At 40.8% G+C, this 23,478-nt stretch overlaps 1 protein-coding gene and 1 long non-coding RNA gene across 6 annotated transcripts in view; both read right to left on the reverse strand.

Annotated features, from left to right (window-relative positions):
- The window catches only part of LOC140688695 (uncharacterized), a 38,595-nt gene extending 31,736 nt beyond the window's left edge, over nucleotides 1-6,859 (reverse strand). For 2 of the 6 annotated variants that reach the window (XR_012063437.1, XR_012063436.1), the window contains exons 1-5: nucleotides 5,987-6,250; nucleotides 5,144-5,265; nucleotides 4,646-4,706; nucleotides 4,390-4,487; nucleotides 3,888-4,112 (exon numbers count right to left, since the gene is read on the reverse strand). This is a non-coding gene — a long non-coding RNA (uncharacterized lncRNA). Of the gene's footprint in view, nucleotides 1-3,501; nucleotides 3,706-3,887; nucleotides 4,113-4,389; nucleotides 4,488-4,645; nucleotides 4,707-5,143; nucleotides 5,266-5,986; nucleotides 6,251-6,596 lie in introns of those variants that run through there. The other 4 variants (XR_012063443.1, XR_012063439.1, XR_012063444.1 and 1 more) reach the window with 4 other exon arrangements.
- LOC140688692 (trafficking protein particle complex subunit 9-like) overlaps nucleotides 1-23,478 on the reverse strand; it is a 175,171-nt gene that overhangs the window by 80,801 nt on the left and 70,892 nt on the right.

A 23,478-nucleotide genomic window follows, 5' to 3' on the forward strand; every position in this document is an offset into this window, starting at 1 on the left:
AACTAAAGGCAACTGAGCAATGAAAACTAGCAAGAACATGGAACTCAAGCAAGAAGGATCCCTACCATCCCCTGCCCAGTTGCCTCTTCACCTTTGTGGACAAGACGGCAGAAGGTCCATGTTCTTGTCCAAGTTACAACATCATGGATTCTCACCCATATAATATTACGACTCTATGCTGTCTTAAGTCCTTTCCAACTAAAATATGATGACACCAATATCTCAGCGGAATGTCTATGTCTCCACTTTCTCTCTTCTATTAGGAGACTATATCTATGGCCACAAAGCCGAAATTCAATTAAAAACACCATGCACGAAGCCTGGTGAAAGTCTGTGTAAGAGACATTGTTCTCAAGCTCAGTGAGTGAAAACTCAGAAAAAGTGGTCCTTATCCCTCTGCAAGTGGAAGGTAGCCTGATTGTGTGTGTGTATGTATGCACACGTGTGTGTGTAAATCAAATACAATGTATTCTGGGATGTGCACAGATTTTTTTTATGTTACTATCATTTCATGAGGATGAGCCAACCTTTAAAGTAATTTGAATCTACTATTCTGAGAGAGTCTCAGGATCTTTTGGTGGAGGATGGGAAAGGGGAAAGGAAAGGAGGAAAGAAGTAAATGAAGCATAGCTGTAAGTATACTGCTAGGGAAAGGCAAGACATTATTTTTGTTCCTACTTGCATCACACACAAATTAGGGACTGGCTTTCCCACATGTCTTGTCAAGCACTGAGTTGCAGAAGAACACGTGACAGCCCATTTCTCACTGAGCTTGTGACTGTACGTGGCATCTTATAGACACTAATTATTTAACCTGATCAAACAATCTAGCAGCAGGCTGTAATTCTCCTATTTTGAGAGATAAGAAAACAGGAAGTGAAAGAGGGTATATAGCTTGACAAAAGTCAGAGGACAAGTAAACTAAAGAGGATGAATTCAAACTCAGATCTGAATGCAGAGTCTGATCTTCCCACTCCGAGGGCTGGAAATTCCTTAACACACAGGGTCCCCAGCTCCTCTGCTTTGTTCCTGGCACCAAGCATTTCCCATGGCCATATTCTCCAGTTCTCAGACACAGCGCTCTGTGCAGCCAATAACCTCCATTCGACCTTGATCATCTACCTGTCACGCCCACCAGGCTTCACCAGGCAAGAAAGCTGGCTTTCAACTGCATACAAAGCCACCCCTGTTTTATCCTGGACTCTTCAGCGGCTTTTCCAGCGTAAACACAGCCATGAAAGTGCTCACAGTTTGTACATGAGCCACACTACCTCTCTCCATCTCTGTCCCCACCTATACTACTTTGCTATGACCATTTTGAGAATCTTGGAAACAAATTTTTAAAAACAGAAAAGAAAGGATTCTGTAACAAGTACTTAATACTTACAATTTTAAATGAGAAGTTACAAAGTGAGTATTTACAAACCGAATCTGCCTTCCTAGGTGTCAGTTGTAACAGTTAAAATATACAATAGCAAAAAATTCTGACTTAAATAATTAACAAAAACATCAACAATAATCTGGAATAAACTCAAAAACAATGCCCATGTTGTACATGGAGGAAGTACAGGACTGTACTGTGGGGTAAAGTAAGAGGTGTGAAAGTAGAGACATCAACATTTTGTATGGAGGAAAGCAGTTTTGTAAAAATGTACGTTCTCCTAAAGATAATTCAAAAGTACTAAAAAATACCACGACAGCACTTCTTTTTTTTTTTAACTTGAAAAATTATATTAGAATTCTTCAGGAATAATAAAGTCATAATACTAACCAAGAAAATTTGGGATCGAAAAGAGAATCAAAAAATCGCACTGTCAGATATTAAATAAATGTTCACAATATGTAAGATATAGTGCTAGTGTAAGAAAGTAAGATTGATAAAAATAAACCATGAGCTCAAAAAGAGACTCTAGTGTACATAAGTATTCTTTACAGGTGGGATTTCAAGTTAAAAAGCAAAGTAGGAATTCAATAATTGTCTTGGGACAATCAGAGAATCCCCTGGAAAAAACAAATTCTATTCCAGTCATAATGACCGCAAGAAAAATTACAGAATGTGATGTGAATATTAGAAAGTACTAATAACAGCGAATATAATTCTTTGCTCATATTAATTCAACTTCTCTTCACTATAACAAGTACCATCATCATCTCCATCTTAGAGATTAAAAAAACCTACAGAAGAAATTTATACCATTATAAGAAAGTATTTCTAAGAATAATATCAGGAATAAAACCCAAAAAGAAGACATTTACAATCTTAAGATTATTTTGGGCCACAACAAAAATGAACCTACTGAACAAAATGAAAGGCAAAAAATGACAAGGAAAAGCTCTCTGATACATGTTGATGAAGACAAGGGGTTAATGTTCATAATATACATAGAGCTGTCACAAAGCAACAAGAAGCTGCCTCACTTAAATGTGTGCAAAGGACAAAAGAGATCATTCACTTTTTAAAAGTCAGATGGCTAATGAGTGAAAAATGCTCAATACCTCACTGGTCATCAAGTGCAAATTAAAACAATGAAAAAGTACTTTTGCTCATCATATTGGCACATATTTTTAAAAGATATTCTAGCTAGTGTCCATCTTTGAGAGAACAAACTGTGAGCGATCTTTTGGAGGATGACATGTCAATGGATATGTAAACTCTGAAAAACGTGTGTACACACAGGCTGAACTCCACATTTTGGAATCGTTTCATTTAGAAAAATTCAGTTCAAAAAGATGTACTTATCAGAGCATTTACACAGCACTGTTTACAATGGTGAGAAGAAAAGCTGAAGTGAAATCATATCCAGCGATAGAGAATTGGTTACATAAGTTATTCTACATCTTTTCATGTCCCACAGGAGAAGGAATTTCTAGATTCACTTGAAAGGAGCCTGTGATTTATGTAGTTGTCACATCCAAGGACTAAATTTCCAGAAAACTTAACGAAAATAATACTCATACAAGATCACAGGAATGTTTGTATAAGAAGTATGCCAGTCAAACACCCTTTCTGACAGTGGAAAATGGAGAAAACTTAAGTGTCCACCATCAAGACAATGATGCGGTAAATCACGGTGAGCTGTGGGCACTAAAGTTCCGGTGTTTCGGCGTGGTCCAAGGCCTTGTCCACAGTACGCTCCCACGAAAGGTGTCCTTACACAAGAGACCAAACCTGCATATCAGGAAAACCCTCTACTCTATCTGAAAGGACCGGGTGAGTCTGGAGAGAGAGGACGTCTGTGATATATACCTGAGTGAATAAACCGAGCTGCAGAAAACATATAGTATGGCCTTATTTTTCAATAAAGCATATATACACACACATAGACATAGATTTCTCATATACGTGTATGTATGTGTTTATTTATATGACATAGGCATAAAGGTCATGAAATATATACTCCACATTGTCAGCAGTTTTTACTCTCAGGAAAAAAGGGGAAGGGATGTAGGGGACTTTCGGTACCACAACAGATCTCTTTTCAGAATTTCAGTTAAGTATACTTGGAATTTAAAAGTTTATTTAAGTCCAAAGTAAAATGGATGAGGACTCCACAAGACAGAATGCTATACTAGTCATTAAAAATCATGCCAGGGGAGATAGAATATTGTAGAAAAATGTGTAATAAGCCGAATGGAAAATGGAGGTCTCCACACAGTATACAGGCACACATTGCTCGCTGGTTTTTATGACAGAGGTAATACACACTGATGAAAAGAACAGAAAATAGATGTTAATGTGTTAATTATTATCTCTGAGTACTGGCACCAGGATAGATCCTTTTGACCCTTTTTTCAGACATTTATATTAATTACACACTATTTTTCATCTGAAAAATGCATTTTTAGATGTCTAGTACCACACATTGGAAAATTACACGAGTACTTACAGAAACAAATAACTAGGAGACACCGCAGCAGCGTCACAAAGTGTAGAAAGGGCGATCCTGAATAACACCGCGCAGTTACATAAGGACCCACAAAGTGAGAGCACCTGCTGTAACAGGGCGCGGCCCCCTTCCATTTGTCAGATGTGTCTTCAGGGCTGAGGCAGTTCTGAGCACGGCCAGTGTCAGTGCTGGTGTCTGGATGGATGCCACTGGAGGTGAGGGCGCCTGCAAGCCGAGAGGAAGAACAGAAATCATCCTCTGCTTTTTCTGTCTTGTTTCTTTGTTACTTTTAAAGAGAGGCGGAAATAAGATAAACTGGATCTTTCCTACTGAAATTTCAGTAATGAAACCATTTTTAAAGTGATCACAACTTATATTCTGCCTATGACTGTCTTTTCAACAAAGCATCATATTTATAAAATGTTAATTAACTCAGTTAATTAACTCCCTGTTGAAACATTCTAGTAAAGAGCATGAACTGCAGTATGTAAAAGAACCACACCTGCAGTGACTAGCTCAGCTGTCTTGACGGCAGTGCAGTCAGCCCCCACCATCCCGTGGCCCTGAGCTCCTGATGCTGGTAAGAGAGCGCGCTGCTGCCTCAGATGGAAAGAAAAGGTGAAAGCATTTTCTGAAATCTACAGCACTGACAAAACATAACTGATAAATCCCAGGCTCCTTTGAGGCTGTCATTTTCTGTTTCTGGCCAACACCCGTCAATGAGCAGAACCACCCCATTCCCGAGTCATGGGACTCACGTGGGCAGCAGTTTTGGAGAAATTTCCAGGTATAGAATGTAAACCAACTATACATAAAACTCTGAAAAAGAAAAGATGCAATAATTTGATTTTGGAAGACACTCAATATATTCTCCTAAGCCTTAGTACTTGGAAAGGCTGGGCTTCTACTAAGCCACTTATTTATTTCACAGCCAATGAGCATCTCCCACAAACCCTGTTTCCCTGTGTCTGCTGGGAGCTTCAGGCACATTGATGTTGTCTATCTTATAAGTCACAAGGCAGAGGCGTGTGTCTCACGCTTGCAACTCTCACACAGGCTCAACTCCTAGCCTCACTGTATGAACTTGGCCCCATTTTCTCACCTGTTTATTTGGTATCTGTTCTTCTGTAAGCTGCCTGAAATGCTTATTGAAACAAGTCAGAAGAATGAGTGGGTAGAGAAATGGACAGATGGACAGGTGAGAGATGGGCAGAAAAACAGAGAGTCTCCAAGAGAAGGGGAGCAATCAAAATTACCTATGCAAAACCCTCTTCTAGTCAGGGAAGGAAACCACCACGGAGAAGTGTGAAGAGGCAGGTTGCTTAGGACTGTTTCCTGGATTCCATGAAAAGTCACACCAAGAGATGAGAGGGTAGAACTATAAATAATAAAAGAAAAAATTCATGCATGTTTGAAAAATATATCTACATTATGTACTTTCTAAAGAATAGAGTCAAATCAGCAAGGCCCAATAACACAATCCTTGGGTATTTACAGAAGTGAGAATCCCATCTCCAATCTGCAAGGCATCCCTTTGGAGCACTGAGAGTCTACACGGTGCGGTCATAAAGCCATCACCGCAAAAGCGATGCTATCCTGCACTTACGAGGAAAGAGCAGCTGTGCTCGGTCTGCCTACACGTGTCTTTTACACCCCTCAGCACCTCTACGGGGCAGGGACGCCTAGCGAGCCCCATCTCTGCAGGACAGAAAACAAGTCCAAGAGAGGCTAAGCCGACCTATCAATTCTCCATCTCACAGGACTTGTCACTCCAGACCAGGACTCGAACTCGGACCCACGTTTGTAACCACAGTACTACCGTATTTTATGTGCTTTTTGTGTGTATAATACATTTGTTTCTGGCATGAAAGGGTATTTAATAAATGATCGGTTGTCTTGTCTATCTCATTAGCTCACAATCTTTATATTTTTGAATTGTACTCTTCCCATGGAGAAAGGAACGGAAAGAGCGGGGATCAGAATGAGGTGGGGCTCCATTCTTTATCTGTTGCCTCATCTCATCGAAGTCCCCAAACAAGGAGATAGAGCAAATGTTCTCGTCATCATTTAAAGAGAGGGCTCCAGTGATGGTGACTTACTCAACTCCAAAACCAAGTCTGGGGGAAGGGCACATGCAGCAACGAGAGCAGTATCACCTGTAGGAAGGCAAAAAGAGCTCAGGGGATGGCTCAATGGGTCAGCCTGATTTCATTTCAATCGATAATACAATAACACACTCTAAAAAATCTAGCATGCAATGGATTTGCTCTTTCTTGACATCTAGCAAGTTTCCACATCTCACATGTAACATTATCACGAACTAGTGAAAGGAAGAGTCCACAGACAAGGAAAATCAATGCCACAGGCAGGCTGAAACACAGGCTGGAGGAAAGGAAGGGAAAGGGCATAGTTAAGAAGAGGCGAAATTCTGGGAAAAAGACATCATCACAAGGAATCTCAAGCATCATCCAGAAATCATATAATCATTCTTTCAAGGGAGAGTTACTTAGGTCCTATTTTGTGCAACATTGTACAGTGGGTGAAGCAAAGAGCACAGCGTCCATGGTGGCAGCAAGTTGCGGAGCTCCAATACACTTCTGATCCCGGTACCTTGCACACTTGTCCTCAGTATAAAGGCAAAATATATAGTAAAATAATCCAATGTAAACTCTATGCAATGCTGAAAAAAATTAAAGAATACCTAAATACCTGGACAGACACACCACGCACATTCCTGAATCAAATGACAGCATTCTTGGGATGGCAGTGCTCCCCAGAGCGATCCATATATTCAACGTGGACTCGATCACAATCCCAGTGGGTTCCTCTGCAGAAACTGACTATCTGCTGCTACAATTCATATGAGAATTCGAGGATCTCAGTAACCAAACCGTACTTGAAATAGAAGAAGAGTTTGAGAGGACTTGTAATTCTCAATTTCAAACCTTACAACTGTATCTCCAGGTGAGATTAGAGGCCATTTTTAAGTTATAATTGTGTTTATCCTTATTTTCTAAATTCTGTACAATGAATATACCTGTTAGAATAAGAAATTTAAAAAGTAAAGTATCTTTTAAAACATGCAAACCGATTCATTCATTGGGAAGAAAATATTTTGACTATAAAGAAGTAAACAAATATCTAGTGAAAAAGGACTATTTAAAAACAGGAGTGAATTTACATTTTTTGTAAATTGGAAACTGAAAAGCACAAACACATCAAGTTTCTAGGGAGAGTGTTGCAACATATTAATTGTTATTTCCAAAATTCTAATTGAACAATGAAAACTCAAGAAAGAGGAAATCTTGATTGACAGCCAACTGCAAACACATGGAGAGCAAAGGCCTAGAAATCACAGTTCCTTTAACTCTGCTACTAACTCAATAGGAGAGGAAATTCCTCACAGAGGGGACAGTGGAATCCCATGCATAAGACAGGATACACAGTACAAACTGCACTAGAATTGGGGGTGATTTCCATAGAAGAATTCTAAAGTTACAACATTGCTGAAAAACTATAAAAACACTGACAGACAGATTAAAACACACAGTCATATATATTATATAGAAACATATGAAGTCTGCTCCCAAGTTGCATAGAAATACAAACATATTTGTTCATTTATGGGCACTGATTACTTTATCCCAGGTAGAATATTTCAACTAAAATAGATAATCAATAATACACTCCTCTTGTCAAAACTAGTTGATAAGTTACTCTGCTATGTATGCATAATGTGTCTAAGATAGATTTAAAATTATTGAAAAAGATTTTTGTATGGTTTCTTGAACCCTTCTCAAAACACCAAGCTTAATTTTAAAATAAATCTGAGCAGTATTTCTATATGATCTTTTCCCTTGTGAAATGAACAACACAGTCTGTTGTCAAAATTCTTTCCTTACAATGATTCACGAGCACCGTATACTCACAAAACTGCTGGACAGCAAGGCACTATCCAGACACTGTGACAAATCAAATGAAACACAAGGAAGACAGTGACCCTGTTATAATCTGTTCCAACACCGGGTTTTTATTTGATTTGTTTGATTGGTTAGAAAAATAAAATCACTCAAGTACATTCTTCTTTGAGCATTATGTAAATCATAACTCTCTTTTTAGTGTCATGAGCAGGAAAGACTTGAGTATGAATTGATTAGAACAACTAGGCACAATCATCACTGGAGCCTGTGTAATAAATAAGTACATGAGATCTAAAATAAACCTACACAGATCTCTGCAAGGAAAATGAAGAGGTGAGTTCCCCAATGAGAAAACAAACAATCAAGAAATCAAAAAAGGAAAACTTTTTCATTAATGATTCCAGGCAGTAGTGGAGCATGGTGGTGAAGATCACAAATGCTGGGGACAAACATGAGGGTCTGAAATCCCACAGCACTGGGTAGCTGTGACACTGATATTTCAGTGAAATTTTCTGCACCTCAGTCTCCTATCCATAGACTGGGGACAACCACAGCACCCATCTCCTAGAACGGTCTTAAGAATTAAGTTATTTTTTATATAAAAGTTTAAATAAAATACCTCAGATTTTAAATATTACCCCAAAAGCTCAAGGAACAAAGAAAACAGTGATAAATTGGAGTTCATCAATTGTTAAAAATTTGCTTCAAAGGACACCATCCAGAAGGTGAAAAAACAACAGAGAGGAGAAAATTTTTTCAAATTATTTATCTGATTAAGTATTTGTATCTTCAAATAAAAGAAAAAACTCCTACAACTCAACAAGAAATAGAGAACTCAATTAAAATGTGTATAAAGTATCTGAAAATGTATTTTTCAAAGAAAATATACAAATGGCCAATAAGCACAATCAAACGATGTTCAATATCATTAGCTGTAAAAGAAATCAAGTCAAAACCACTAGGAGAAACCGCTTCACACTTACTACAATAGGTTATAATAAAAAAAAGGTGTAACAAGCACTAATGAAGACACAGAGGAAGCGGAGCGCGCAGCCCTTGCTGGTGAGGATGTAACACAGCGTGGCCACTTTAGAAAACAGCCTGGCAGGTCCTCAGAGAGTTGAACATTTGGTTTATGAATGACCCAGCATTTCTGCTCTCTGGTCACACAAGTAAGAGAACTGAAAACAAATGTCCACATAAAAATTCCTACAGGAGTATTCACGGCGCCATTACTCTTCACAAACAAAAAGCAGAAACAACACAAACGACTATCACCTGATGAATGGGTAAACAGTAGGGCCCAGATATACAGTAGAATATAATTCAGCAATAGCAAAGCATAGAGTACTGACCCAGGCCACAACCTGGACAAACATTGAAAAAGTTACTCAGTGTGAAAGAAGTCAGTCACAATAGACAGTTCCATTTACATGAAATAACTTGTTTTACATGAAATGTCCAGCACAGGCAAATCCATAGAGAGAGAACAATGGCTGCCTGGGGCTGGGGGAGGATGAGGAAGATGGGAATGACTGCTTGTGCAAACAGGGCTTCCTGTTGGGGGATGAAAATATTCTAAGATTGACTGCGATGCACAATTCTGGGCTTTGAGTAAAAACCGCTGCACATTTTAATGGGTGAATTGTATTAAAACTGTTAAGGACAAAAGCACCTAGGGCCAGAACCTTCAAATAGTAAATGCAAATTGCTAACTTTTATTACAGGAAGAAGAAACTGCCCTCAGCATGAAAGCAGGAGATCGGCAAATATGGGTTAACAGAATTGGACAAGAGCATTTCACTTGAAAGAGTTGCTGAGTGTACACGAAATATTCAGAAATAGGAAAATCAGCTTGACATCACGAAGAAGCATTCTGCTTCAAATGCAGATCAAGGATTCGGCAAGCCCAGCTGCTAGAAATAACCAGAGAAGAAACCTGGTTCTTACAACAAGCACCAGAGCCAACAAGGAAATGGTGGTGAGGAAAGCAGGCAGCCAAAAATCTGGAACAGTTTGCTACAAATAATTTCTCCACTGAAAATTCAAAAATAAAATGAAAGTGATGCAATGCTGAGCTGGCCTCACGTTAAAGGGCTTCCTCTGCTGCTCGACAGTTCTGTAACCCCGAATGAGAGACTCAGGAGAATCAGCATGGCTCCTGGCAGTCCTCAAGTGACTGCCCACCAGCACGTTTACCACCATCACATCTGCCAGGGTTGTATTGCAGAGAAGAGACCAACTTCTAAAAGGCACAGGAAATGTTTACCAGGGAAGAAAAGGCTGCTGTCAGTCCTGGGACAGAGGCAGTGTGAGCAGAGGCCAGAAGGCTGCAGGTGAACTGGAGCAGACCTGGGGCAGGAAGGGACCACGGAAGAGCAGATCTCAATTTTCTACTCTCTCTCCCTCGGGTAGGAGAGATAAAGCCTGCATCCTTCTCACCTGGAACTGTGGGTTCTGGCTGGCAGAAGTCTTACGTACAGGGAATGAATACTCAAGACTCTGTGGAAAAAGTCACGAAAGAGAGAGGGCTTAGGGACCCAACTCCACGAGCCTCTCAAATGATCCCATATTTATTGTGTATAATCAAAGGAAAACGTCATTAACAGTTGTGTGATAGTAAGCAGGAACTTGGGGAAAGAAGGATGAGACAGAGATTGTAGAATCCACCATGAGTACAAAGGCTTAGTGTATCTTTAGGTAAGTCATGGGGTGAGGGGAATAAGATACATTCTTTAGACATGTGAATTACAAAGCAGACCACCAGACCAGCTAGGTCCTTGCTTGGGGGATAATAGAGTATCTAACTGCACACAAGCCCAGCCTTTATAGCTGTGGGCCTGGGTCATTGCTTTGCGATGAGCAGAGTGCTATCTAAAACATCATCTATGCAAGCAAAGCATTATCTCTGCTTTTTAAGGCAAGGAGACAGGAGTGAGGATGCACAGGCACTTGCTTGCAAAGCAGTTACTAAGCATACGTTTTCTTCTTAAATTTGACAGGCGGCTGGGGTCTGTTACAATTTGTTAACCCAATCATGGGCTCCCACATGGAACCATTATGGAGGACACCCTAAGGTGACAAATCCTGGCTCTAGGTCTTTTCCTGCCAGCTTCAGCCACTCCAGCAGAGTCTAGGCACATTCCTGAATAATGATCATACAGAACCACCCACACTGTTAACTCCTGGTGCTTGAAACTTAATTTTAGCTCTACACAACTTAACGTAGAAAAGTTTCAGAAATAAAAGATATTATATTTACTTTATATCTCATCATAGGACTGATTTTTCTGATTGCTCTAAGCTGCTTCTTCTTGGTAAAGCACCTAATTCTGCAGGTGAATTCAGTACTTTCTTTGGGCATAACTAGCCATTTTGGGCTCGCTAACTTCTATTGGTCAAATACCGATACACATAATTGATTTCATTGTTCATCAATTTCAGCTGGGAGCAGAGGGAGTGTCACTCTGTTCCTCAGCCCAACCTCAACTCTTTATCATCAGCAACTCAGGACTCCGGAAACCAAAAAAAGCTTTTGTTTCCCTTCTACAGTTTCAACAAACCCAACAGGATACATAAGCCTGGAGAAAGAATTCAACACAAATGTTAAAACAAAAATCAATAAACCTGAAGCAACTCCATCTCCGAATCATGATACACAATGACATGAGATTAAGTGTGTCAGGCCCAAAGCATGGGTGAGCCTGACCACCTGATTTCTATTCTTCAAAGGAAGGAAAGTTTTCCTATTGTTTATTATCACTCTGTCATTGTTTCTGATTAAGCCAAAAACTAGTGTATGAAATAATTAAGCATTGAAATAACAGATTTTTGTTGTATCAATTACAGAAGGCATTCAGAGGTGTTAGGAAAAACCACCTCTGTAAAAAATGCAAAATTTCTTCCACTGTGAAGAACACGTATACAAAATGCAACAGAGAATTCAAGCTCTTGTGGAGAGGAGCAAAAGCCACAGAATCAAAGCAAAGTCATTACTATGAGTCAATTCAAAATTCACTGGACAATCATCTTCAATGCATTCAATGAAATTTAAAGGCATACTGCAAACCATACACTTAATGATCTGCAGGCTAGAGGAAGAATTTCTCTCTTTAACAGACAAGAGTAATCAATAGGGTGCCCCACCAAACAAGGACCAAAGAACAATCAGGTTTTTAACAGTTATGATAAATCAGCATTTTCTAAAGATCAAAATCCAGAAATTTTAAACATTCATTCACACCACAATGAAACAAGCACTTAAAAAAAAAAAGAAAATAAGCACATAGAACATGTACATAGATCAATGAGAATTTCTTGAGACGCTGGAAGAAACAGGCTATAGTCTTTTACTTGAGAAATAAAACTACTTTTAAAGATAAATGCTAAAACACATTTCATCATTCATGTTGCCTTGAAAAATCTGAGGCACTTGTATCTGATTAGAAAAGCAATTCTGAGTAATAGTGTGTTACAATTCAGAGCCAGTTTGCTTTAGAAGAAAAGAGAAAAGAAAAGCTACTGTTTCTCATATACTGCACAAAGTGTGAAGTGTCTCCCTGCCTCTTTCTCCTCCCGTTTTCTAAGCTCATGCTTCCCAACCCTTCTGAAACAAGTATGAGAACCTCTTATTCCCGCCAATATGCCAAATGACAAAAGAAAATCAATTTATTTGTGTAAGTATATGCTTAAACCTTGAACTGGAAGAGAAAGATATCAGAAGTCTATATGGAACTTATTTCTACATTCCTGAAATCACACACACAAACGTTCACACAGACACAGACACAGACACATACCCCCTGGATTACTGGGAAATTCACAAGCTTAGGATTTCCATCTTCTAGAAGATAACTTTGTAGTTAGTTTAAAATACAAAACTGTCAGCTTTGGAAAGCCTTGATCACCTGCTAAACCATCCAAATATCAAAGAGACCCAATTAGCCTTCTCGGTAGAATGTAATTTCCCATGATGGCAAAACATACCCTAAAAAGTCCTGGATCTAAGTCTCGTGTTTATCACTAGCTATGATCGTTTTTAAGCACATTAACAGATTCAGAAACGTATGTCTCAACAGCATTTATTCTTATCGAAATAGTATACGTGTTCATTTGCCTATACAGAGACCAGGTCCCATCATGGAGTTTAAGAGCTATTTTGTGTATTGCAATATTTATTTTTAAGTGCAGAAAAGGAGGGTGGGTATTACTCAGTTGTAGAGCACCTGCATAGCATGCACAATGTCCTGGCTTCAGTCCCCAGTACCTCAAAAAAAAAATAAATAAAATAAGGGCATATTTAAAAATGAGTAAAGTTATAAAAAAATGCAGACTAAAAACCACTGCAATCTAGGAGACACAATTACAATAAAAAAAACAAGAGTTTCTGTCAATTATTGGCTATTTGCCAATCGCAGAGACAACCAGAAATCACACCTGATAACCATCACGTGTGATTCTCAGCAACCCTACTAAGTAGACACGGATGAGAAACCAGGCTCTGCAGATGAGGAGACGGAGCTCAGAGGAGCCGGGGACGCTGACCGTCCTGCTTCCCGTGACACCACATCAGCCCAGGGCAAGCGCTGACGGAGCTGCTATGAGGGGACACCCAGCTGCATGGAACCTGGGGCACTGGGGAGTCCCAGAAAACACTAAAAACTGTTCAGTGAAAAACCAGCTCAAATATAATACACTGTGCCACATTGTTTAAACAGGGAACATGACTGAGACCTTTTTGATGCCTCCGTGTCCTTTCTGCCATCGTCAGTTACTTGCCCTCACAGCGTGACCAGTGATGAACTGGACCCCATATGAAGTGCACTCAGATGGCAGAGCATTTGAAGCTGTTTTATGAAGTTTGTAAGACTCTGTGCCTCACACAGGCGGTCATCCATCACTTCTCACCGGTGTGGACGTACCACCTGAAATCACTCCTTTCTGCTTTTTAAAATCCCTTCATCTACTCCAGACTTTTCAACAGCAAAGAAGCAGCTAAACCACAGACAGTGGACAGCTTTTCACCAAATTTCTTGAACGGCCCATCAGACTACCTGGAAGCCCTTTACTTTTATTAAACCCACTTCCAGGTACTTCATCATTTTCTGATTGGTGGACTTGGCCTCTGACTGAGCTACTCAGAGAGCTCCCAGCCTCACATCCGTGAGAGGACCCTGCTGTTGGGAGAAATCAGTGAGAAAGGCGTACATCCCCTAGTCAGGTCTGCACGGCTAGAAGTGCCACAACGTGCTAAAATTTATACCGTCATAACCCCTGGGCTCCCATGGACTGGTTTCACATTAACCAAACTCATGAGACACTGATACAAGAAAACCAGAAATTTAACTTATTAATGTAACAGAAGACGTGAAACTATGAACCAGACTGCAATATCAGAGTTCAACCATGAGTATATGTTCTCCTCCACGGCCCAATCACGGGCAGGCAGTCACATGGCAAGTGTGGACAGAAGCAGAGCAAGAAGGATTTCTAGATTAATTCAATGGACTAAATTTCTGTTATACCAACAGATCTGCTGCCTGGAAAACAATTAATGCTAATCACGGTGCACTCTTCGTGGACAGTTGCCGAGACACGACTGTGAGCACCTGTGTAACTCTCCTTTCCCTGTCCTTTATGGGCTAATTGAGGCACAGACGTACAGAAATCGAGGGATGCAGATACATCTAAACACCCAAAGCCCATTCTGGGAGCCACAATACCATACAGCCAGGGTTAAAATACTTGCTCTGCCACTTACTGGTTCTGTGACCTTGGCCAACTTACCCTCTGTGTGCCTCAATTTCCACACTGTAAAACTGGAATAACAATCAAACCTTCCTTACTCGCTTGTTGACAAGATTGAAGGATTCATTTCTGTAAAACGCTCAGAAAAGAATGTAGCACATTTTTGGTGCTCAACAAATGTCAAATTAATATTACAGTGGTTTACAAGTCTCCTTCCTAATCATCTTCTGTGTTTCCTGGCTAGACTAATACCCAAAGGAAATTTTTATTTCTCCTTTTATAAACTCTTGTGGTGCACCCTTCTGTTCCATCCCACCACCTGTTTAAACTGATGGAAGGGATACCTCCTCCCCACTCCTCTGGGCCATGCAGAGTGCTACTCCCTTCACAGCCCTGACCCCTGGCCCACAGCTAGCCCTCCTCACATTAACAGATTGAGTTGTGATTCCAGGGAGACAAGCAGGGCATGTGAAACCCTTCCTTTCCCTCCAGTGTTGGCCACCCTAGGGAAGCACCCTGGATGCTCAGCTCCATGGCAGAACAGCCCTGTGCATGATGGGGCAGATTCTCTCAAGGGAAGGCTTGTTGTGGCCCAGAGATACCTGGGACAGGGTGAGTCTCTACTTCTGGGACACAGTATCATGACACTCATTTACCCACAGCCCTGAAGTTCATGGAGAACGTGGCTTCATCAGTAACAAAGAAGACATTTAACGCCTGCCTACTCTTTTGTGTCATCTCTCAGTTGGCTGCTGGAGACAACATGTGTATAAGTATTGGTTCCCCTTAGGCCCCAACATATATGAAGTAACAAAAATTTCTGTGGCTTAACGTTGGTCCAGGGCGACTGTGTAACAGTTCTGACTCTGCTGATGCTAAATTATGGGTGTAGGAATTATGGAACCTCCTCAAATATCTTTCATCATAAAATCAGCTTTTCTTATTTTCTTGTTTCTTTGTAATTACCAAAGACTATAAAATGATGGCTTCACACAAAACAGCAGCTAAAGTTTATGAGCTCTCTTGACATACCCACTGTGTTAAACACGTTACATAATTACTAATTCTCACAATTCTACAAAGCAGATATGAGCGTCCCCTTCTCACAGACAAGGGGAAAACTCAGAACGAGCTGACTCAGGATCACGTGGTTCAGTGGCAGCACGTGCAGGCAAACCCAAGTCAAGAAACTACACCCCTTCATATATGTACCAAATCAACTGCCACCAATTAACACACAGCGGCGGGGTCAATACTCAGGGAACTCAACACACTTTTCAGCTTTATGGTGCTCCAGAGGCAGCTTCTAGCTGTTTTATAAAATCCCGGCTCACTGGTTTCTAACACTAGAAGAAAAGGCCGATTTTGCCATTGTTTGCACAGCAAGTCTGAAATGTTCACAGCGAGATAACAGAATAAAACTATGATATAAGCAGAAAAATTTTTCCTGGTAGAAAGACATAATGGACATTGTGCTATTCTGAAGCATTAAGCAATGAAATCAAAATAAAATCACATTGTTTAAGCCTTATTTTACAAACAGAAAAATTAAGACTGCAAAAAGTTGCAACAGCGCCACCTATGGCTAAAAAGACCTTCCAGGTTGCCGGGAAACATGCAACACAAAAATTGACTGTAGGATGAGAAACGAGAATCAGATAACTAGAAGCTTATGTAGCATATACTGCACTTTGCTTCGGGGGAATGGACGGGTATTCAGTATTTAATCTGATATTGCTAATACTCCTAAATATAAACAAAATACATAGGCTCATGGAAATTCATCTTAGAAGTGGAAAGATTCCAGTCCAGCCACTTCATTTTACATGAGGGGAGACTGAGACCTGAGATCTGTCCTCCTGGCAATCAGCAGCAAAGCTCTCCTAGGTCTCATGTCTTGCACTCTAGTAAAAACCAACAGAACTGTACTACGCCTATATTCGTAGAAGTCACGTCTGTATTTCTCCAACAGTAGGTAATCTAAGTATCTTGCAAAATAGTTCTCAAAGAGCCAGAAAATGATACAAGTTTGTTGAAATACAAAAACATTTATTTACATATTAAAACAGCATGAGCTTTATTCTCTCTATTAAAAAAGTGACATGTCAAATCAAAATTTTGAAATTTTAAAACCTGAAAAGAGTGCAGAAAAAAATCAAAATATTCTTTAATCACAAAAGAGAGAAGCTTATTCCCTGAAAATAATCAATGTGGATTTTTCTAAACTTAATGGTTCTGGTCAGAATCCCGAGAAATTAAATGTCTGATGGATGGTTACACGGCAACATGAATTCTGAGCTGTAACAATACAAATTCTGTGTAAATAATCTTCAAGGTCGTCTGCTTAAGGCAATTTAAGTAGTCCCTGTCTCACTAGAATGACACAGATTTCAATAAAGCTTCATATTGCACTTATAAAAAAACTGAATCCTAGTTTCTTTAAGCCATATTAATGTATATCATATATATACATATTGAATATGCATCAGAAATAAGCTACACTTTTTAGTATTCAGAGTTGATACTTCTAAACTATCAGTCACTGTGACAGCACATTTTTATTAAGCACCTATACGGTGCTTTGTATACAAGGCGTCCAGCTCTCACAGTCAGACAAGGTAAACCATATTACTCAAATTTCACAAATGATGAAATATACTTAAGCCAGGTAAACAACTAAGATATTCATCATCAGGAAAGAAAAGAGTAAGGATTTTACTTACAATACTCACTGACAAAGTTTTCTTTCATACTAAGACTACATAAAACAAATTCAGTGTTTGGAAATTTTTCAGTAAATAAACACCACTAGAAAAAACAAGTAACATCATTAGCAACAGTTGGACTTTCAAAGACCACTTCTCTCTTGCACAATAGTTATTTTAAATGTTTTGTTTTTAGTTCTCACAAAGCACTAAATTAAAAAAATATTACCTTTAAAGTCATTACCTGAGAATAAAACATTTGTGAAAATGTACAATTTTAATTTATGTCACTCTGCCTCACATTCTCACTGGTGTCTCTCCTTTGAAGACCTCATCAGGCTGAGATAGCTAAAATCGGTCATTTATGGACTCACAGGAGTTCGGGAAAACACTCAACGGGAGGCTGATTAGAGGAGCAATTGAGAATTCATCCTGTGCAGCCTGGATTCCAGCATCGAGCTAGCCACCGCCAGCTGCGTGTGATTTGGGGCAAGCTGACCCATCTCTCAATCCCTCAGCTACAAAAAAGGAGACACTGATACCTACAATCAAACACCTGCTATGAAGTAAAATATGAGCAAAGCATTTTAGCCTCAGTTAGGCGTCCACTCACAGCGAGTTTGGTCATTATGATGATGAGGATGGCAGTTAATAAATTAAGCTCGACCAAACAGGAGATATCACCTTAAAGGAGAAACATTCTAAGTCCATGAGAATTTCCTTTTGGATGGATTGCAGAATATTCTATAGATTTTTTTTTTAATAAACCAAATTTTGTCCATTAATTGTAGATTTACAGGTTCATGGACAAGTCTCCAGAAAAAGAATTAGAGGCCTCTAACCTCTAAAAACTAAGATGTAAATTTTAAAAAAAATCAGGGAAGAGATTATACCTCATTTGGGAGAGTATGTTCTTAGCATGCATGAGGCCCTCAGTTCAGTCCCCAGTAACTCCATCTAAAAACTTTGTTTTTTAAGAAATAGAGAATTAAAGCAAAAAGATGGAGGAATAGGGAATTTTTTAGAGACTCATCTCAGATTTAAGATGGGGAAGAAACCATCCAATTCTCAGAAGAAATCTTGAGGACTATGTAAACTGGATCTGAGATGTCTAGTCTTTTAACATTATTCATGAAATCATATTACCAAGTCTTAAAACTACCTGATAAACCACAGTGGTGATACTGATCATAACAGCTACCATCACGTATCGAGCTCCGGCTAGGACTGCTCTGTTCTGACATCTCTGCACCTCAGGCCTCACCAGGCGGAGAGCACTAAATTCGGTCATTTATGAGCATCTCGTGTAAGTCCTCCATTTGTGCTTCTCACTCTCCCCTCACCAGCTCCTCTGAGGGAAGCACTGTTATCATCTTCCCCACCCACAGATAAGGCCACTGAGGCACAGAGACTAAACCTGTTCCAGGCCACATTGGCATTAAAGGACGTCTGTATTTCTGCTGTTTTGCTTTTCACAAAGGAATCTGAGATATCAATTCAAGGCAGACTGTTAAATAATCAAGTCTGTCAGGTCTTCACCTCAAAGAGCAGATACTATAAATTCCTGATGTAGGATGAGGCTGCCGCCACAAACTGACTCAGCTTGAAATTAATATCCAAGATGAAGCAGCGGATACACGTAAATATTCACGATTGTCAACTCTGCTCACGGGTCTGGGCCCTTCACTGCCTGAACGGGGGTGAAATCCCCACCCGTGTCTGGGAGGGAAGCCCGGCTCTTCCCGGGCTCACCCAGGCTTCATGGGCTATTTACCCCCACAGACTAGCCTCAACGGTTAAAAGCTCTCAAGATTTTTACACCAGGCAAAACTGAAAGACATTTCTGCAGATGGAGCACTTTATCAGGCTTAAATTTTTTTGCCTACACTCAGCCAGAGGGAGAAAAGGAACAGAACTCTACAAAGTCTCTGACCCTCACCACTCACAGGAGTAGAATGACCACAGCAGAAGATGGCACTTCACATTGCAGAATGAGAACAAAATAAAGATGCCCCAACGACAGGCACTCCCAGACACAGCGCTCAGCAGTCTTCTGCACAATCACGGTTGTGCAGCCTCATCACCTTCTATTTCCAGAACACTTCATCAGCCCAAAAGAATCCCCCTATCACTAGCATTCACTCCCTAATCCCCCTCCACTCAGCCCCTTCCAACCATCACCTGCTCTCTGCCTCTGCATGTGCCTATTCTGGGCATTTCAGATCACTGAAATCAACAATTTGTGACCGTTTGTGTCTGCTTCCTTTCAAATAACAAGCTGTTATAAAGGCTTGTATATTTTGAAGTGGTATCAGCATCTCTTTCTTTTTTTTTTTTTTGGAAACGTTAAAGATTATTAGAAGGTGGTAAGTACTATCAAAAAGAGTAGAGTGGAGCATAAGTGATTGGGTTTCAAACGGAAAAGTGTGGGTTGAACAGTCAGGGTGGAATTCCCAAAACAGGTGGCTTTTTCATTCTCCTCTTTTTTTTTCTTTTTTACTCACTCTTAAGTGTGAATAATGTTCCACTACATGGAGATACTACATTCTGTTCATCCATTCAGCAGCTATTTATGGACGAGGTCCAGAAAAATGAGTGTAAGAGGTGACTAGCATGGATGGCATTTAAGCAAAGGGCAAAATGTGCTTTCAAAAAAAAAGCCAACAAACAGAGGCACAAGGAAATTCAGTGCGTTTCTGAGCAAAGTGCTTGCTTGCTTCGGCAGGACTACCGTGCAGGGCTGGGGCGGATATTGGCAGGAATCACGGTGAGGGAGTCACCTGAGAAGACACCCCACTGCAAGCAGCTCAGCCAATCCTCCTCCCTCATCCTGTATTGTTAGAGCAATGTGTCTAGGTTACTCTTATTTCAATTAATAGCACTTTAACTGCACATCTGATCATCTCCATCAGACCACATTACCTCCAAGTCACAGAAAATCATTCACTGACTGGAGCAGCACCAGGACATAACGGTGATGGATCAGGGAGTCCTACAGCATTCCAGCCTGCAGGCTCAAACCCCACATGTGCCCTGGTGATGTCCAGAAAATAAAATGCATGGAAATATCTCACTGCTGGTACACGACATCTGACCTCAAATTGCCCGAAAATCATGCTGGCAAAGCACTACTCAACCTTCTCAGTACAAAAAAAAAAAAAGCTAAGAAGGCAAATTTAGGCTCTTCCATTGAAAACCAGCAGCCACCACTGCCAGTATTTCAGCTGGAATGCTCCTGACTTTGAAAACCACTGCGCAGTTACTTTTCAAGCGTGAAACTCATATATATATACCACGTAGATGATATTGCAGTAGGATTTTTCTTTTCAAAATTTCCAGTTGCAACATTAGCACAAGAAAGTTTATGTTTAGGCTTTAAAAAAATCAATTATCCTCCACTTTCTTAATTTTGAACTTATTATTATTTTATAAATGGAGCTATGGTGCGTATTTAAAACCTTTTGATTTCTGAAAACAAGACCTTTATGACCTCACTATTTCAGAGCAAACTTTAACGATTCTGAGAGGTGGGGCCTGGGGCGCTCACTAACAGCTCTTTAAATACTGGCAAGGATGTGCTATTAAGTAATGCAATGGCTCTAACTCCACATTAGCTCAGAAAGCAAAGAAACCACACCAAAGTCTTCCTTAAATATTTTTATATTCCTATTCTTTTGAATATTAAAGTTCTTAAAATATATGATGTTTTTTGAAAAAGACAACAGCTGTATTAATTTTCCTCTCACCAAGAAAGCAGTCTTTATCAGGAATAAAAACCCCTATGGAAATCAAAATGACAGGACGTTTCTAGCTAAGTGAACATCCAGATATGAACACAAACCTAAATCCTACCAGATCTCACTCGAAGGAGCTCAACAAAGGCCTGGGCAACCCGGGAGATTAGCTCTTTTGTTCCAAATGTTGGCTGAGCTAAGATCATCACACTAGGCTTGGAAGGAGAGAAGAGGAATGTCCACCTGGCGGCCTCCATCCGTTTTCTTCCAGCCACAAGGTGCCTCTAGGGCAGCCCCGCTAACAAGCCCCACATAAGGAAAGCCGGCATCCACACTGCCCCTGCCGTCCCGAAGTAGCCCCTATGCCCATATCCCAGCCTGTGAATGGTCTTCTAATGATCCCCCAGTTGGTGGCACCCTCCCCCTCTTCCCCACTACACACAGATACACAGAGCCATGACAGCCTTCCCAAAGCACAAATTTGATTACATCAATCCCACTTCAAACACTTCAGAGGCTCCCTGGTAGAGTTCTAGCCCCACCCCAGACCCTGCTCGCCCAGTCTCATCTCAGGACATAGGTCCCCAGTGACCTCAGGAGCCCCCAGACCTGCTCCTACTTCCCACTTGCCTCCAGGCTCATTTTGACTGTTTCCCAAGGAAGCCTTCCCTCCCTCCAACCTCCACAATTTGTTCCTCTTCCTAAAACATTCTAGGCTAAGTCAACTTCTGACAATGCTAAGTTCTCAAGAAGCAAATACATTTTGCTTACTAATGTGGCTACACTCTGTCTCCCCTAGACTCACTGAAGTGCACGTGTTATGAATAAATGAATGACGGGTTGGGTCTCAAAGGGACCGACATACCTGCTCTCGCCCGTCCCGACCCTTTTGTCTGTAGTATATCTGAAGCAAAACCAGAAGTACCTTTCCTTAGGGTCACTTTCTGTTGACACCCTTCACTGCCTACTGTGTCAGTTCTAGTAAAACTCAACTTCTTCTAAAGCCCTACACCACGGACTCTCTCCAGTGTCCTCCCCAGCAGGGGCTCCCTCCACCCTGGACCGCACAGGGCACTCTCCCCAGGTCCCCACGCCAAAAGCCTCCAGGCCTCTACCCGGGCTGCACCTACGACCTGAGCCACATTCTTGACTCCTTCTCCTGGCTGACTCTTACTCTGTCCTCACAACTGAATGTAGAGCCCATTTCTTCCAGGAAGTCCTCTCTGATAATGTCCTTTAGGTCTTGTCTGGCCTCTATCTATAGCAGCAGTACATGGTGACCAACTGGGTGTTTGCCTGCTCCTTTGAGTCCACGAACCCTTGGGGGCCACGTGGGAAGGAGTGAGAGATTACAAGACGGGTGGGGGAAGCAAAAAGCAAAAATCACAGCCCAAGTCCCAAATTCAAGGATACATTCTCAGAAAAAACTATAAACTATTTCACACGGGTCCAATTTGGCTACTATTTTTGTGGCTTGGGGACAGCAAAAACTTGGTGTTCTAGTCCAAAACCCAGGTTACATGCAAAGAAATGTATATATTCATATCCAAAGGAAACCAGAGCTGCTCAACAACAGTTTGCAGTTAGAACTGAAAGGAAATTTGATAAAGGCAATCTCTCTCTCTCTCTTCTTCCTTTTCTAGCATCATATAATTTTAGAAGTATTTGCGTGACTAACAGATGGCTACAGCCCGTGATTCTGCACTGAAGTGTTCGGGGCTGAGGAAGCCCAGATTACATTCACTCTGTAAGTGCAATCACACCAACACACTGATAGGTGCCGTGAGTGGTGCAGCTGATGTTCCAAAGCAGGCAACATTATTCTGTAAGAGAACTCTAAATAGAAAGGAAGAAATGCAATGTCCTGTACTCAATTTCATTTGTAATATGGGCCATTAACTGATAGTATATCTTGACTAATGAAACCCAAAAATAAATTGTCAACGTCGATTTTCTTCATCTGACCGTTTTATGCTAACATCGGATATTAAACCCTCACTCCATACGGAAAGCTCAGGCCTATGCTGCAGCACAGTTACATCCCGTGGAAGAAAGCGGATCAAGGGAGAATTGGAGAGTTTCCCTTCAGAAGCTGCGAAGTGTGGTTTTGAACCTGTACATCATTTGCAACCACGACATCGACAAAGGAGTTAGACGTTACCTCTGTGGGGCGAAAATCACTGCGTGCTTCAGAACCATCAAACAACGCTGAGCTTTGTAAAACAGTCCAGAGGCGCTTAAATCATACTTTTTCTGAAAGGCTCCAAAACTGACCCACTTCACCATTCCAGGTATAACAGGGAAGTACTGGAAACAGTAGAGGGAACATGCCCTTGAAGTCTGACAAGGCCCTGCTTGAATCCTGCTACAGCATTTACTAGCCGCTAAATGGACCAATTCCTTAACCCCTCTGAAAAGGCTTCCCAAACCGCAAAAGGGGGCTGCCACCGCCCACCTGGGAGGCATGGATGTGAATGCAACACGC

This window comes from Vicugna pacos, chromosome 2, assembly GCF_048564905.1.
Source record: "Vicugna pacos chromosome 2, VicPac4, whole genome shotgun sequence".
Lineage (NCBI taxonomy): Eukaryota > Metazoa > Chordata > Mammalia > Artiodactyla > Camelidae > Vicugna > Vicugna pacos.